Genomic DNA, 15,706 nt, shown 5'->3' on the forward strand with positions numbered 1-15,706 from the left:
TCCAATTAATTTTAAATTTGCCTTTTCATGGACCCTTGTTAGTTATTTTTATTGCATTATGATCTGAAAAAATAGCATTTATTATTTCTGCTTTCCTACATTTGTTGGCTATATTTCTATGCCCTAGTACATGGCTGATCTTTGTATATATGTTCCATGTACTGCTGAAAAGAAGATATATTCCTTTTCATCCCTGTTCAGTTTTCTCCAGATATCTATTAACTCTAATTTTTCTACCATTTCATTTACTTCCCTTACTTCTTTATTATTTATTTTTGGTTCTATTTATCTAGTTCCTAAAGGGAAAGGTTGAGATCCCTGACTATTATGTTCTTGCTATATTTTTCCTCCTTGAGTTCCTTTAATTTTTTTCTTTAAAAACCTAATGCAATGCTAGTTGGTGCATAAATGTTTAATAATGATATTTCATCATAGTTTATAATACCCTTTAGTAAAATGTAATTTCCTTCCTTATCTCTTTTAATCAGAAACAATTTCTACTTTGACTTTCTCTGGTATCATGATTGCTACTCCTGTTCTTTTGCATTTAGATGATGCATAATAAATTTTGCTCCAGCCTCAGACCTTGAATCTGTGTGTGTTATCCAGCCTCAGATGTATTTCTTATAAACAACATATAGTAGGATTCTGGTTTTTAATCCACTCTGCTATCTGCTTCCATTTAATAGGTGAGTTCATCCCATTCACATTCAGTATTGTGATTACCAGCTGTGTATTGCCCTCCATAATATTATCTATCCCCTTTGGATCCTGCTCTATTCCCTTTCACTCTGTTCCTCCTCACTAGTATTTTGCTTTTTTCACCCCCTACTTTCCCCTCCCTTCATTTACCACCCTTCTTCACTTGTCTTGTTCCCCTTCTACTTCTCTATACCCCACTGAGTACACCTGTTTTTCCCTTTCTGGGCCAGTTAAAATGAAAGTAAAGTTTAAGCAATGCCCTTCACCACCTTTACCCTCCCCTCTCTGTACTGATTTTTCACACCTCTGTATGTTATATAATTTACCACATTATGTCTCTTCCTCCCCTTTTCTTTCAGTGCAACTCTCTTTCAGCCCTTAATTGATTTTTTACATTATCATCTGTATGCATACATATCATATCATACATACATATCATCACATTTAGAAATACATTCTATCATCATATAGATCATGCCATCATAATCAGCTTACTTCCCCACCGATTTTCTGAGTAAAATCCTTCTATCTTCTCTACTGCCAAGAGTAATTTTTGAGAATTAAAGAAATCTTCTTTCCATGTAGACATATAAACATTTTAACTATAATGAATCCCTTAAATTTTCTCTTTCTTATTTATTTTTGGGCTTCTTTTTTGTTTTGTGTTTGGACTTAAATTTTTTTGTTTAGGCCTGGTTAATTCCTCAGTAATGCTTGTAATTCTTCTTTCCTATTGAATGACCATATTTTTCCCTGAAATAATATACTCAGATTTGCTGGGTAGGTGACTCTGGGTTGTATGATGTCCAAAGTTTTTTTCTTCACCATGGCTTTCAGGTTGTCCAATAATTCTCAAATTTTCTCTCCTAGATCTATTTTCTTTTTAATTTGGTTTTTCATTAAGATATTTCATGTTTTCCTCTGTTTTTTCATTCCTTTGATTCTGCTTTATTGTTTCTTGATTTCTCATGAGATCATTAGTTTCTAGATAGTCAATTTGATTTTTAAGACCTGTTTTTCCTCTGTCAGTTTTTGATTCTCCATTTTTAATTGTCCATTTCTTCTTGCATCACTTCCATTTCTCCTTGCATCACTTTCCTTTCTTCTTACATCACTCCCATTTCTCCTTGCATCACTTTCATTTCTCTTCGTCACTTCTCCTCTGCTTCTCTTAATTGGATTTTTAAATTTTTTTTCAGCTCTTCTAGAATCTATGTCCAATCCATATTTTTCTTTTGGACTTTGCATGTGTTTCCTTTGTTTTCACTCTCCTCTTCTGTGTCTGTACCTTGCTCTTTGTCTCCATAAAAATTCTTTAGAATTAGGTGCTTTTATTATTTATTTATTTGCTCATTTTTCCTATCAAATTATAAGTGGACTCTGTTTTCTGGAAAGTTGGGCTACTCTATTAAACTTCACTCCTTCCTTGATGCTATTTTCAGGTTATTTTCTGGGTTGTTAGTAGTTTATCAAATGGTCTGAGGGCTGAGTGCTTTGAGAGCCCCCTCCCCCTGCTGATTCAAAAGACCCTTGAGATGCTGATAGCTTAAAGACTTTCCTCAGGTGTGGGTATAAGCTTTTGATCTCAGTCTCAACTTGATCAGTCACAAGATTACCAAAATCTAGCCCCAGGCTTAGGCTCATGTTTTTGGTTTAATTATTTTTTTTATTTAATCAGGTACACCCTTTACTGCTCTGTCTTTAGTTTTGGGCAAAAAGATTTGGGGAGGAGGGAGCTCCCCCTGAGAATTGTGTCCTCACCCCAAACTGTGGATTATGTCCTCATTCCAAGACCTGTCAGGGATTCCTGGCTTCACTCTGGGCCCACATGGTTCAGCCCCTTTCATCCCAGATTACCCTGGACTGGGACTCTGGACTTCACAGGTTTGAAATTTCAAAGGTTGTGAGTTGGCTTGGACTGCTATTTTCCTAGGCAGGCTCTTAGGGTCTGAATGCTAATTTGGATTTAAGTTAGGAACCTGTGACAGCAGATGTGGGGTGGGGTGGGGAGGGGAGAGGTTGTGGTTTGTTCTTGGCTTGCTCTTCTCTCCTTGCTATAGCCTCTCGCTGGCTCTGCACCCCTCTCCCCTCAGTTCCCCAGATGGTCTTTACCTACCTTTTGGGTTTTTCTTTTCTTGAAAGTTCTTTAACTCTGTCTCCTTGTTGGTTCTTTCACTCCTGCATTCTTTTTGTGGTGATATTTTAATCTTGGTAGGAGAGGATTTTTATGGTGAAACAGAGCTGCTGCTCTAGTTATGCCTCCATATTGGCTCCACCCCTGGGTTCCCATATCATTCTTAAATGATGGATTACAAATAATATATCAAATATTGGAGGAAGGCAACTTGTTGTAGAGGAAAATCAAATTTCCAAAAGTAAAAAAGTAGTCACAAGAAAATTATAAGATAGTGAAAAAATAATAGGACTAAGTTTAAAAATTGGGAGATAATGAGTTTATAGAGAACATTTTTATTTTCAGTGATGTGACTTATTTTATTTCACTTTTTAATTAGCATGCATTTATTTTCTTTTTCACCCAACTCACCTATGTTCTGAAAAAATTAAAGACAATCTTCATTTTAAAAACATATCAAAAGTCAAGAAAAACAAATTCCTACATCAACCATTTCCAAAGATTTGTCATCCTGAATCCATCATATTTCTGGAGGCAATATATTTTTTTCATCATCAGTCCTCTGAAATCATCTCTGTTCATTACATTGATCAAAATTCTTACCTTTCAAAATGGTTTGCCTTCCAATTGCTATTATTTAATAAATGGTTCTCCTAGTTCAACTTTCTTTGCTGTGATTAGATTCATACGCATCTTCTAAGAATTCTCTGAAGCTATCCCTTTCATCATGGCGCAATAGTCTTCTAGTATATTCACATACATTTGTCCACATTCTGCATTAGTTTCAAGTTTCTTTATAACTACACAGATCATTGTACATAGCAACAGCAGTATGGTAATAACTGTGATGGACAATGAAATATTTATCTATTCTTATAAACACAATGATCAAAAACAATTCTGAAGGATTCATGATGAAAACTGACATCCATTTTCAGGGAGAGAATTGATGAATTCTGAGTGCAACTGTAGTGTAATTTTTCACTGTCATTTTTTTTTACTTTTTTTGCAACATAGCTAATATGAAAATATTCTGTCTAGTTTACATTTATAATTAATATATTGATTGCTTTCTCTATAGTTGTGGGAGAAGCTAGAGGGAGGAAGAGAATTTGGACCTCAAACATTTTTCATGAATGTTAAAAATGAATAAATTATAATTTAAAAAGTTATTATCAAATTTAACTTTTATAAATATGTGGTTCATATGAGTCCTATTGTGTTTTAATATTTTCAGTATGCATTGCTTGGTGATTTATGAAGCATAATTGCAAATTGCTTTTCATAATGGTACTTCTAATTGACTATTCCACCAAAAGTGCATTAATTTGCCCGATTTCTGCAGTCCCTTTTACCTCTACCATATTTTTTATCTTTGACAATTTGATCCAACATTGATTTCCAAGTGCTATCATAAAAACTGTATTTAAGGAAAATTGTTTCTAGTAGCTACTATATTTTACTTTTTATTACATCTGCTGCCTTCTTCTGTATTATATCTTTTGTGATGATTCTTCTCATTCAGATTCAGAGTTGTGATCATTAATTGTGGAGTTTCTATTTTATTCTCTTCAGCCTCATTCTTCAATTGACAAAGAAGAAAGTGGTGAAAGAGGAATGTTGTTACTTCTAATAATCTATAATTGAAGTGGTCAATTTCTTTTTCTGAGTTCAAAATTATTAAATTACTATGAGTTCTATGTTATCCAGTATTATCAGGTATATGTCATTAAATGTTCTCTTGAACAGAGTTGTCATCAGTACTTTATATTTCTTATCAATTTTCAAAAAAATTAGAATGTAAAAAATATCCTTAGCACTAAAATTGTAACACTATTGATTTAGATATACTATGATAATATGGAAAAGACTTCTGGATCTTATAGCTGATAAGTCTTTTTTATGATTAGTAGTCATCATTGTTCAAGGAAAATAGGAATTTAAATTAATTTAAATTGGACTGAGGGGGGCAGCTGGGTAGCTCAGTGGATTGAGAGTCAGGCCTAGAGACAGGAGGTCCTAGGTTCAAATCTGGCCTCAGACACTTCCCAGCTGTGTGACCCTGGGCAAGTCACTTGACCCCCATTGCCTACCCTTACCAATCTTCCACCTATAAGTCAATACACAGAAGTTAAGGGTTTAAAATTAAAAAAAAATTGGACTGAGGTGGAACCAAGCTGATGGATATTCATCTGAATTCCCTCAAATTCCCCTCCAGAAAACTCTAAAATAATGTTTCACATCAAATTCTGGAGAAGTAAAAGCAACAAAAAAGTCAGTTAAAACACTTCTCCCAGGACAAGACAACTTAGGAGGTTGATGGGAAAAATTTTGTCACTTCGGGGAGTAAGATGTACTGGAAAGCAGATCATGGAGCACAATCCATGCTATGGGCCTGCTAGCAGGTATTGAAGGTATCTATCTTGGTGGTGGCAGCAACCTTGGAAACTCTCAGTCCATGAATTGTGGAAGAGTTGAGCAAACCTCTCCTTTGCTCATACCACCTTGGAAACACCCCAAACCTACAAATCCTTCAGAGCTAGCTCTGGAAATAGCTGTATAAACCTGAAACTTAGAATAGTGCTACCTTGTCTCTGAGAGCAGCATTCAACTTTTACATAAAATTAAAAGTCAGAAATAGATTGGAAAATGAACAAACAACACCAAAAAATGTAATCTGACTATAGAAAGTTACTTTGGTGACAGAGAATATGAAGAAACAAATGAAAAACAATTCAAAATATCTAAATGCAAAGATTCAAAGAAAAAGACAAATTTATCACAGGTCCAAAATGAATTCCTGAAAGAATGGGAAAAGGACTTTAAAACTGAATGAGAGAGATAGAGCAAAAACTGGGAAAAGAAATGAGAGTGATGCAGGAAGAAAATTTAAAATCTTGTTAAAGGAGACATAAAAATATTAAAGAAAATAATATCTTAAAAGCCAGAACTGACAAAATAGTAAAAGTACAAAAAACCACTGAAGAGAAAAGTTTCTTAAAAAGCAGATTGACCAAATGGAAGAAAGGGATTAAAAACTCAACAAAGAAAATAAACCTTTAAAAATTAGAATTAGGTAAGTGGAAGCTAATAACTCCATGAGGCACAAAGAAACTAAACTAAAATAAAAAGAATGAAAAATAGAAGTGAATGTGAACTAATTCATTGGAAAAATAATTTGCCTAGAAAATAGATTGTGGAAAGACAATTTGAGAATTACTGACCTAAAATTAATGACTTGAAAGCTGATTAAAAATGATTCTAGACAACATATTACCAGAATTTAACAAAGAAAACTGATGTCATGCAATCAGAAGGTAAAAATAGAAATTGAAGGAGATCTGAAAAAAAGGGAAAAATTCCAAGGGTATTACAGCCAAACTCCAGAGATAAAAAATCAAGAAGAAACATTGGAAGCAGTCAGAAAGAAAAAAATAAAATATCATAGAGTCACATTCAAGAGCACACAAGATCTAACAACTTTAAAAATGAGGATTAAGAGGGTTTAGGTTATGATATTCTGCAAGAAAAAATATTTAGGATTACAACCAACATTTATTTATTCAGGAAAACTGAGAATAATTCTTCAAGGAAAAAATGGGTATTTAATGAAAGAGAGAACTTTCAAATACAAGACTCAAGAGAAGCATAAAAAGATAAACATGAAAGAAGAATAAAGGAATCAATAAGATAATGTTTTTATTTTCTATATGGGAAGATGATACTTTTACCTCCTAAGAATTTTGTCATTATTAAGGCAATTAGAAAGAGTATATATAAATCACAGAGGACTATGATGGGATTGTGAACAATGAAGGGGAGAATGGGGAAAATGATCTCACTTAAAGGAGGATGCATGAAAGAAGGAGCTTTGCAATGGAGGAGAGTATCAGGGGACATCAGACAATGCTTAAACCTTATTCTCATTGGAATTGGCTCAAAGTGAAACTAACATTTTCTGTCAGGCATAGAAATTTACTTTGCCTCATCAGAATATAGGAGTGGAAGGGGAATAAGAGAAGAAGGATAAGACTGATGGGAGGGAAGATTAAGGGAGCTAGTAATAAGAAGCAAAAAAGAAGTTCGAGGAAGACCAAGGTGAAAGGAAAGAGACAGATAAATGGGAAAATAGTGTGAATAGGATGAATTTGCCCACAAAACAGAAACAGAAAAATAATAGATTGAAAACCAAAATCTAAAAACACATTGTTTATAAGAAATACACTTAAAATAGAAACACATAAAGAGTAGATTGGGAGTAGAGTTTATTATTCTTTAGATTTGGTTTAAAAATGGAGGACATCAAATTTTCCTTCTCAGAACTAAATATATCCAAATTTTAAAAAATAAGAAAGAAGTTAAGGAGATGAATAGAATTTTAGAAAAGTTAGACCTCTGGGGGAAAATTAAATAATAGAAAGAAAAATACCTTTTTCTCAGCCTTATAAGTCACCTTCACAAAAACTGACCATCTGTTAATACATAAAAACCTCACAGTCAAATGCAGAAAAGCAGTAACCTTTTCAGATCATGCTGAAATAAAAATTGTACTCAATAAAAGGGCATGGAAATATAGCAAAATAATAATCAATGATTTCATTAAGGAGAATGACAATGAGAAAATATGCCAAGATTAATAGGAAACAAATATATCAATACTTAGATGAAATGTTATATCTCTAAATGCTTACATAAGCAAAATAGAGGAGGAGGAGATTAATGGTTTGGGCATGCAACTCAAAAAGCTAGAAAAAAGATGACAAGCAGATTAATTATTTAAAAATGAGAGATCTATATGAATCATGAAAGGGAAATAAGAAAAACCAAGGGAATATTATATATAACAACAAAAATATTGTTTGAAGAATAAATTGTGTGTCTACCTCCAGAGAAAGAAATGATAAATAAAAATGAGCAAGACATTTTATATGTGTTTCTTTTGGTCAAATTACACCTTCAGGAAGGAGAGAAAGGGAGGAAGATATACAGGAACTTGAATATAACAAATACTTAAATAAATCTTTTAAAATAATAAAAAACTACAAAACAATAAATTAAAATTCACAATTAAACATCAAATTGGAAAGTCTGAAAAACAATGGAGATGTAAATAAAATTGAGAGTAAAAAAAAACTGAACTAATAAAACTGAACAGGTTTTACAAAAATAAAAAAATACAAAACCACAATAAAATAGATTACTTCCTGGTTAATTTGATTTAAAAAGAGAAAAAAAAACAACAACCGTATTATCAGTATCAAAATTTTAAAAAGATGACTTTACTACCAATGAAGATGAAATAAAAATAATTATTAGGAGTTATTTTACCATTTGTATACCAATAAATTTAAACAACTTAAGTGACATGAATTAATATTTATAAACAATAAAAAATTACCAACATTAACAGAAGAGGAAAGAGGATACTTTAACTCTGTCTCATGAAAAGAAATTGAACAACAATCAATGAGATCCTTAAGAAAAAATCACTAGGATTTGATGATTAACAAGTGAATTTTGCCAAATATTAAAAGAATAATTAATTCTAATACCATATAAACGAATTAGGAAAACTGGTACACAAAGAATCCTGTCAAATTACTTTTACAAGATAAAGTGCTAATAACTAAAACAGGAAGAGCAAAAATAGAAAAAGAAAACTATAAAGTAATTTCCGTAATGAATATTAAAGCAAAGATTTTAAATAAAATATTATCAAGGAGATTACAGCAATATATCACAAATTTCATAAACAAGAACCAGGTGGTATTCATGGAGGGTCGGGTCATTATTAGAAAAACTATCAGCATAATTGACTTTATCAATGACAAAACAAACAAATCATATAATTATCTTGACATATGCAGAAAAATTGTTGAAAAAATATAGTACCCATTTCTATTAAAAACACTAGGCAACATAGAAATAAATGGATCTTTCCTTAAAATGCTAAGCACTATCTATCTTGAATTATCAGTAACCATTATCTTTATTGGCAGTAAGCTAGAAAACTTCCTAATAAGATCAGGGATGAAGCAAGGGTGTACATCATCACCACCATTATTCAATGTTGTTTTAGCCATAGCAACAAGAGAATAAATTGAAGGAATTAGAACAGGCAATAAAGAAACAAAATTATCATTCTTTGCAGATGACATGATAGTATACTTAGAGAATCCTAAAGAATCAACTAAAAAACTAGTTGAAATAATTAGCAACTTCAGGAAAGTTGCAGAGCAAAATATAAACCTAAATAAGTCATCTGTATTTATATGTATTTTTATATATTTGTAAATATTGTATTGTATATAATTTGTATATATTAAATATTTATATATATTTGTCTATCTATATGAAACTAAATCCAACAGGAATAGACAGAAAGAAAAATTCCATTTCAGATAATTTCAGACAACATAAAATACCTGCTGAGACATACCCAACAACTATATTAACACAATTACAAAACATTTTTCACACAAATAAAGTCAGATCTTTAGCAACTGGAGAAATATTAATTGTCCACAGATAGGCCACAATATAATAAAATACAATAAATATAATAAAATGACAATTTGACTTAAATTCATTTACTTATTCATTGTCATAATAATCCAGTTACAAAAAATATCATGTATAGGAAAAATTAAGAACAATTTATTTAGATGAACTTAAGGTTGGTAATATCAAAAAAATAAAAATAAAAGTATCCTAGCCTTATCAGATCTCAAACTACATTACAAAACCATAACAATCGAAATGACCTAAAATTTAGTAAATGATCATGTATTTGACAAATCAAAAGTCTGAGAGTTAAGGACAAGAACCTATTTGACAAAAACTGCTGGGAAAACTGAAAAACATTGTCAGAAACAGACCAGCATTTCATATTATATGTTGAGATAAGATAAAAATGGGAACATGATTTAGTCATAAATGATGATATAAGGAAATTAGGGAAGTATGGAATAGTTTAACTGTGAGATCTGTGGATAAGGGAAAAAATTTATGATCAAACAAGAGATAGAGAATATTACAGGATATAAAATAAGTCATTTTAATTACATCAAATCAAGAAGGTTTTGCATCAACAAACCTGGGAAGAGGTGAGGGGTTTAATAGTGAATTTCTTTGGTAAAGGCCTAATTTCTCAATATAGAGAGAAATTAGTCAAATTCATAAGAATACAAATCATTCCCCAAGTGACAAATGATTAAAGGATATCAACATGTAATTTTCAGATAAAGAAATCAAAGTCATCTATAGTCATATTTTTTTAAAAAAACCTTTTGAATAACTATTGATTAGAGAAAAGCAAATTTAAACCACTCTGAAGTACCACATAATACCTATCAAATTGAATAATATAATAAAAAAGGAAAATGACAAACGTTGGAGGGGATGCATTGGTAGAGCTGCGAAACGATCCAACCATTTTGCAGAGCAAAACCACTACTAGTTTCATTACAGAAAGAAATTAAAAAAGAAAAAGGACTGAGATATATAAATAATATTGATAGCAGCTCCTTTTGCGGTGTCAAAGAATTGGAAATTGAGGGGAAGCCTATTAGTTAGTGAATGGGTGAACAATCTGTCGTATGTGGTTGAAATGCAATATGATTATGGTATAAGAAATGATAAACAGGATGCTTTCTGAAAAAAATTTGGAAAGACTTATATAAACTGATGCAAAGTGAAGTAAGCAGACCTAGGATAACACAGTAGTAGCAATATGATACTATGATCAATTGTGAATGAGTCAGTTATTCTCAGCAATACAATGATCCTAGACAATTCCAAAGATTTTATGATTTAAAATACTATCTACCTCCAGAGAAAGAATTGCTCAACTCTTATTACAGATTGAAATATACTTTTAAAAATGTATTATTATTCTTGGAGTGTTTTTCAGTCTGAATTTTCGTTTACAACTTGCTTCATTAGAAAATATTTTTCATGACTGCAAATAATTGCTTGCCTTCTCAAGAAAGGAGGAAGGCTAAAGGGAAGTAGAGAGAGCATATGGAATACATAAAATATTTTATTTATCATATATTTATTTCCATATATTATTATTTATTTTTATTTATTTTGTGTATAAATAATAAGTAAAAATGTAATTGAGAAAAAATAAAAACTGAATGTAAAAAAATTTGAATTGCATGGAATAGCAAGGAGGCCAATTTACTAGAGTCACAGAATTGATAGAGGTGACATGGTCTTTAGGAAGATTAATTTGATAATTGTCTAGAGAATGGACTGGATTAATGAGGACTAACCAGTAGTCTATTGTAATGGTCTCAGTCTAAGGTAATGAAGGTTTGCTCAAGGTTGGTTACAATTCAGAAGAGAAAAGGAGACATATTAGGTAAATGTTAAGAAGATGGAAATGACCAGATTTAGTAAATGATAAGTGTCAAGCTTGGGTGCCTGGGAGAATAGTGATACCTTCCATAATAATGGGTGGAATATTTTGAAGAAACTATTTGGACATGTTGAGTTAGATCCCATGAGATATCCAGTTAAAGACAATATGATAGGTAATTCAAAATGAAACACTGGCTGCTAGAGGAGGAGTGTAGGTTGGGCAAATAAATCTGAGAATCATCTGCATAGAAATTATGATTGAATCCATAGGAATGGAAATGATCACCAAATAAAATCTGTATAAAGGGAGAAGAAATAATGACCTAAGGAAAGAACCTTAGAGGATAACCACAGGTATTCTGGCATGATCTAGGTGAATATGCCACAAGAGAAGTGGAAAAGGTACCATGAAGTAGGTAAACAATTTGAGAAAATAATTCTTTCTTCTCTTTGGAACCTCATATGATGTCCCAAGGGTTAGTACTTAAGACAGTGAGTGGTTCCCAGCCCAGCTTTAGTAAAGACTGAGCCCTTTGGTATATTTATCATATGACAGCCTTGCTTTCAGAATAAGCCTGTGGAAGTTCCACAACCTAGGAAATGAACTATTAGTATTTCTGGGAAGCAGAAATTAAAAAGAGGAAGCAAAAATCTTATTAATAACTTAGATTCTCTGGAGAAATAAAAACAGTCAATGAATGATCAAAATATTTAAGGCTCCTAAAAAACCTCTCTCTCTCTCTCTCTCTCTCTCTCTCTCTCTCTCTCTCTCTCTCTCTCTCTCTCTCTCTCTTTCTCTCTCTCTCTCTCTCCCCTCTCTCTCTGTCTATACTCTCCAGGAAGCTATAAAATCCCTCACCTGAGCTCCCACATTTTCTATACATGTTACAGTTGCCAGAAGATTAAGTAGCATTTTGATGATATTTTAAAACTTTCTATAATGTAGAACATATACTATCAGCAGTGACTGTATTTTATGTATATGTATGTATATCCTGGTGTAAAAGGGAATTCTTAATCACAGTGGACAGCATGCCCAAAGATAAGAAGTTCTGTTACCATGGAGACCAGTCCACAGATAAAGGAAATAGAAACTGCTCTCAGAGAGGAAGTGATATAAGAATAATAGATGTAGAGAGAGATAAAGGCAAGTACAAAATGTGAGAAAGGACTTTTCCCTCTAAGGTTTCTTGAGGGCAAGGGTGCTGCTGGCAGTTGCTGGTGATAGTTGGCTGCTGTAGAATCTAATTAAAGGAGAGTGTGTGGGTTGGTAGCTGTCCATTGTTTAGTGAGTTAGTTAGAATATATATATATATTAGATTTGACTAGGTTAGCTAGGCTAAAGAGTTATTAGTGAGACTCTCAAACAATAGTTTTTAGGTAGTTTATAGTGGTTATAAGAAGATTTAGGTAGTTTTTAGATAGTATTAGGGTAAATAGTTAAATATCTCACTCTTTCCTATCTTTCTGTCTTTACTATTTTTTCTCAATTAAAACAAAAATTTATTAAACTGCTTTCCTATCTTTGTCAAGCTCCTAATTTTAAACCCTACATTTCTTGGCCAGCCAGGTAGGACTTCGAGTAATCTTTTAATCTTCTATTCTGATTATTTTCCTCACTTGTTATTAAACTCTTCTATTGGAACTAGTTAGAATTTTTAAGAATATATAGGCAAGGGTTAAGATGTCGGCAGAGTAAGGAGCAGCTGCTCGATCTCTCCTGACCGAACCACACAGGACCCCTCAAGGGGAAATAAAAAGGAGTCCAGAGGAACGAAGGAACCCCACAACAGGGCGCAGCATTGAAGGTACGCAGAATCGGGGCATTTCCACACTTTAAAGGGGTGAAACAGTTCACACTAAAACACGAGAGGAAGAAGCCCCTCCCCCACCCCCCAGCCGGTAAACAGGACTGGGGCAACCAGATAATCACTGGCAGCCCCTGAGCCCGTACCTGTGCCCTGCAAGACGAGGGACCCCAGGTGGCTGGGACTTTCCCTGAGCGCCCACGTGGGTGAAGGCACCGCCTCCGGCCGGGACAAAGGCCCCTAAAACTCGGCCTTTCCCAAGCTCTGAAGGCATCCCCTCAGGTGCGAATAAAGATCTCCAGCCCACGGACTTTCACTACCTTCTGCGGGGGTGAAGGCAGGGCCCTAAGAGCAGCAGCGCAGGCAAAGGCAGTGCCCTAGGCTTGGATAAGGATCTCCAGCCCAGGCTTGGACCTCCAGTGAGGACCCAGTGCAGACCTGAGCGTGGCTGTGGAAGCAGCCCCAAAGACTGCTGAAGGAACCTCGGGCAGAGGGGCAGACCAGGAACTACCAGGAGGCCTGACCCCGAGGACAAGGAGACCGGACCCCCCCCCCCCAAGCTTGCAAGGCCCAGGCAGACCCGGAGTGCAAAGACAAAGCAGAAAAGGAGCGGGGCTAACAATGGCCAGCAATAAGGAAGTCCAGAAGAAAAAGACCATCAAGAGAAATTCTGGAACACTCCACAACTTCTACACAGAGAAAATCCAGACAACAGAGGAGGGAAAACAAAAATCCAAACCTCCCCAAAAAAATGAAAGCTGGTCACAAGTTATGGAAGAGTTTAAAAATGAAATGCTGAGGAAGATGGAAGAAATCTGGCAAGAAAATAACAGTTTAAAAGGCAGAATTTCGCAATTGGAAAGTGAGACAAGACAACTGAAGACCAAAAATGACCAGATTGAAAAGGAAAACCAAAACATTAGAGCCGAAAACCAGTCCTTAAAGGCTAGAATCGAACATTTAGAAACCAATGATCTCTCAAGACAACAAGAACAAATAAAACAAAGTCAAAAGACTGATAAAATAGAAGGAAACATGAAATATCTCAATGAGAGAGTGACAGACCAAGAAAACTGGTCTAGAAGAGATAACTTGAGAATCATTGGTATTCCAGAAAAGGCAGAAATTAATAAAAACATGGACTCCATATTCAAAGAAATTATTCAGCAAAATTGCCCTGAAGTTCTACAACAAGAGGGCAATATAGACATTGAAAGGATCCATAGAACACCCTCTAAACTGGACCCAGAAAAGTCAACACCCAGAAATATAATAGCGAAATTGAAGAGCTTTTGAGTCAAAGAAAAAATCTTACAAGAAGCCAGAAAGAGACAATTCAAATATCAAGGAGCACCAATAAGGATCACACAGGATCTGGCAGCCTCAACACTAAAAGAACGCAAGGCTTGGAATACAATATTCAGAAAGGCAAGAGAGCTGGGCCTTCAGCCACGAATCAACTACCCAGCGAAACTAACCATATACTTTCAGGGGAAAGTATGGGCATTCAACAAAATTGAAGAATTCCAAGTTTTTGCACAAAAGAGACCAGGACTAATTGGAAAGTTTGACACTCAACCACAGATATCAAGAGAAAGATGAAAAGGTAAATAAGAAACAGAGGGAAAAGAAAGAAAACTCATAGTCTTTTAAGCTTGACTCTTTAAGGGCATAAATAAGATCTAATTATCTGTATTACTAGGTGGAGAAATGCTATGTATAATTCTCTGTAGTGAACTCTATACACTATTATAATATTCACTATTATAGCAACCAGAAGAATAATTCATAGGGAGAGGACAGGATACTAAATGGTCTAAGATGACATGGGGGGTGGGAAAGAGGGGAGGAATAGTAGGGGACACCAAGAAAAATCCGAGTAAATAAGAAAAATAAGACATTCTATTACACACAAAGAGGGCATGGGAAGGGGAGGGGATAAATACTACCATAAGAAGGAGAGGAAGAGAGCATTAAGAGGTAATAATCAAACCTTACTCTCAGTATAATCAACCCGGAGAAGGAAGAGTAGCTTTATTATCCATCTGGATAAAAAACTCCATCTAACCCTACTGAGAAAGTCAGAAGGGATAAACCAAAGGGAGCAGGGGAGTGGGGAGGCCAAAAAGGGAGGGAAGAAGAAGGGGGAGGGAATTCATTCGGTCTTTAAAAAAAAACAAAAAGAAGGGAACAACAAGGGAGGGGACAGAAAGGGAAGTCAATCAAGGGAGGGGATAAGGGATACTGGCTGAAAGCAAACCACTGGTGTAAAAGAAAATAGTGCAATAAGAAGGAGTGGGTCTAGGGGAGGATACAAAAAATGTCAGTGAATACACAACTAACAATTGTAACTCTGAATGTGAACGGGATGAACTCACTCATAAAACGGAAGCAAATAGCAGAGTGGTTCAGAAACCAAAATCCTACCATAGGTTGTCTACAAGAAACACATATGAGGCGGGTAGACACACACAAGTTCAAGGTTAAGGGTATGAGCAAAATCTTTTGGGCATCAAATGAGAAAAAGAAGGCAGGAGTGGCTATCATGATCTCTGACAAAGCCAAAGTAAAAATAGATATGATTAAAAAAGACAGGGAAGGTCATTACATCCTGATTAAAGGCAGTATAAACAATGAGGAAATAACACTGCTCAATATATATGCACCAAGTGGCATAGCACCCAAATTCATAAAG

The sequence above is a fragment of the Gracilinanus agilis genome, chromosome 2, assembly GCF_016433145.1.
Source record: "Gracilinanus agilis isolate LMUSP501 chromosome 2, AgileGrace, whole genome shotgun sequence".
Taxonomy (NCBI): Eukaryota; Metazoa; Chordata; class Mammalia; order Didelphimorphia; family Didelphidae; genus Gracilinanus; species Gracilinanus agilis.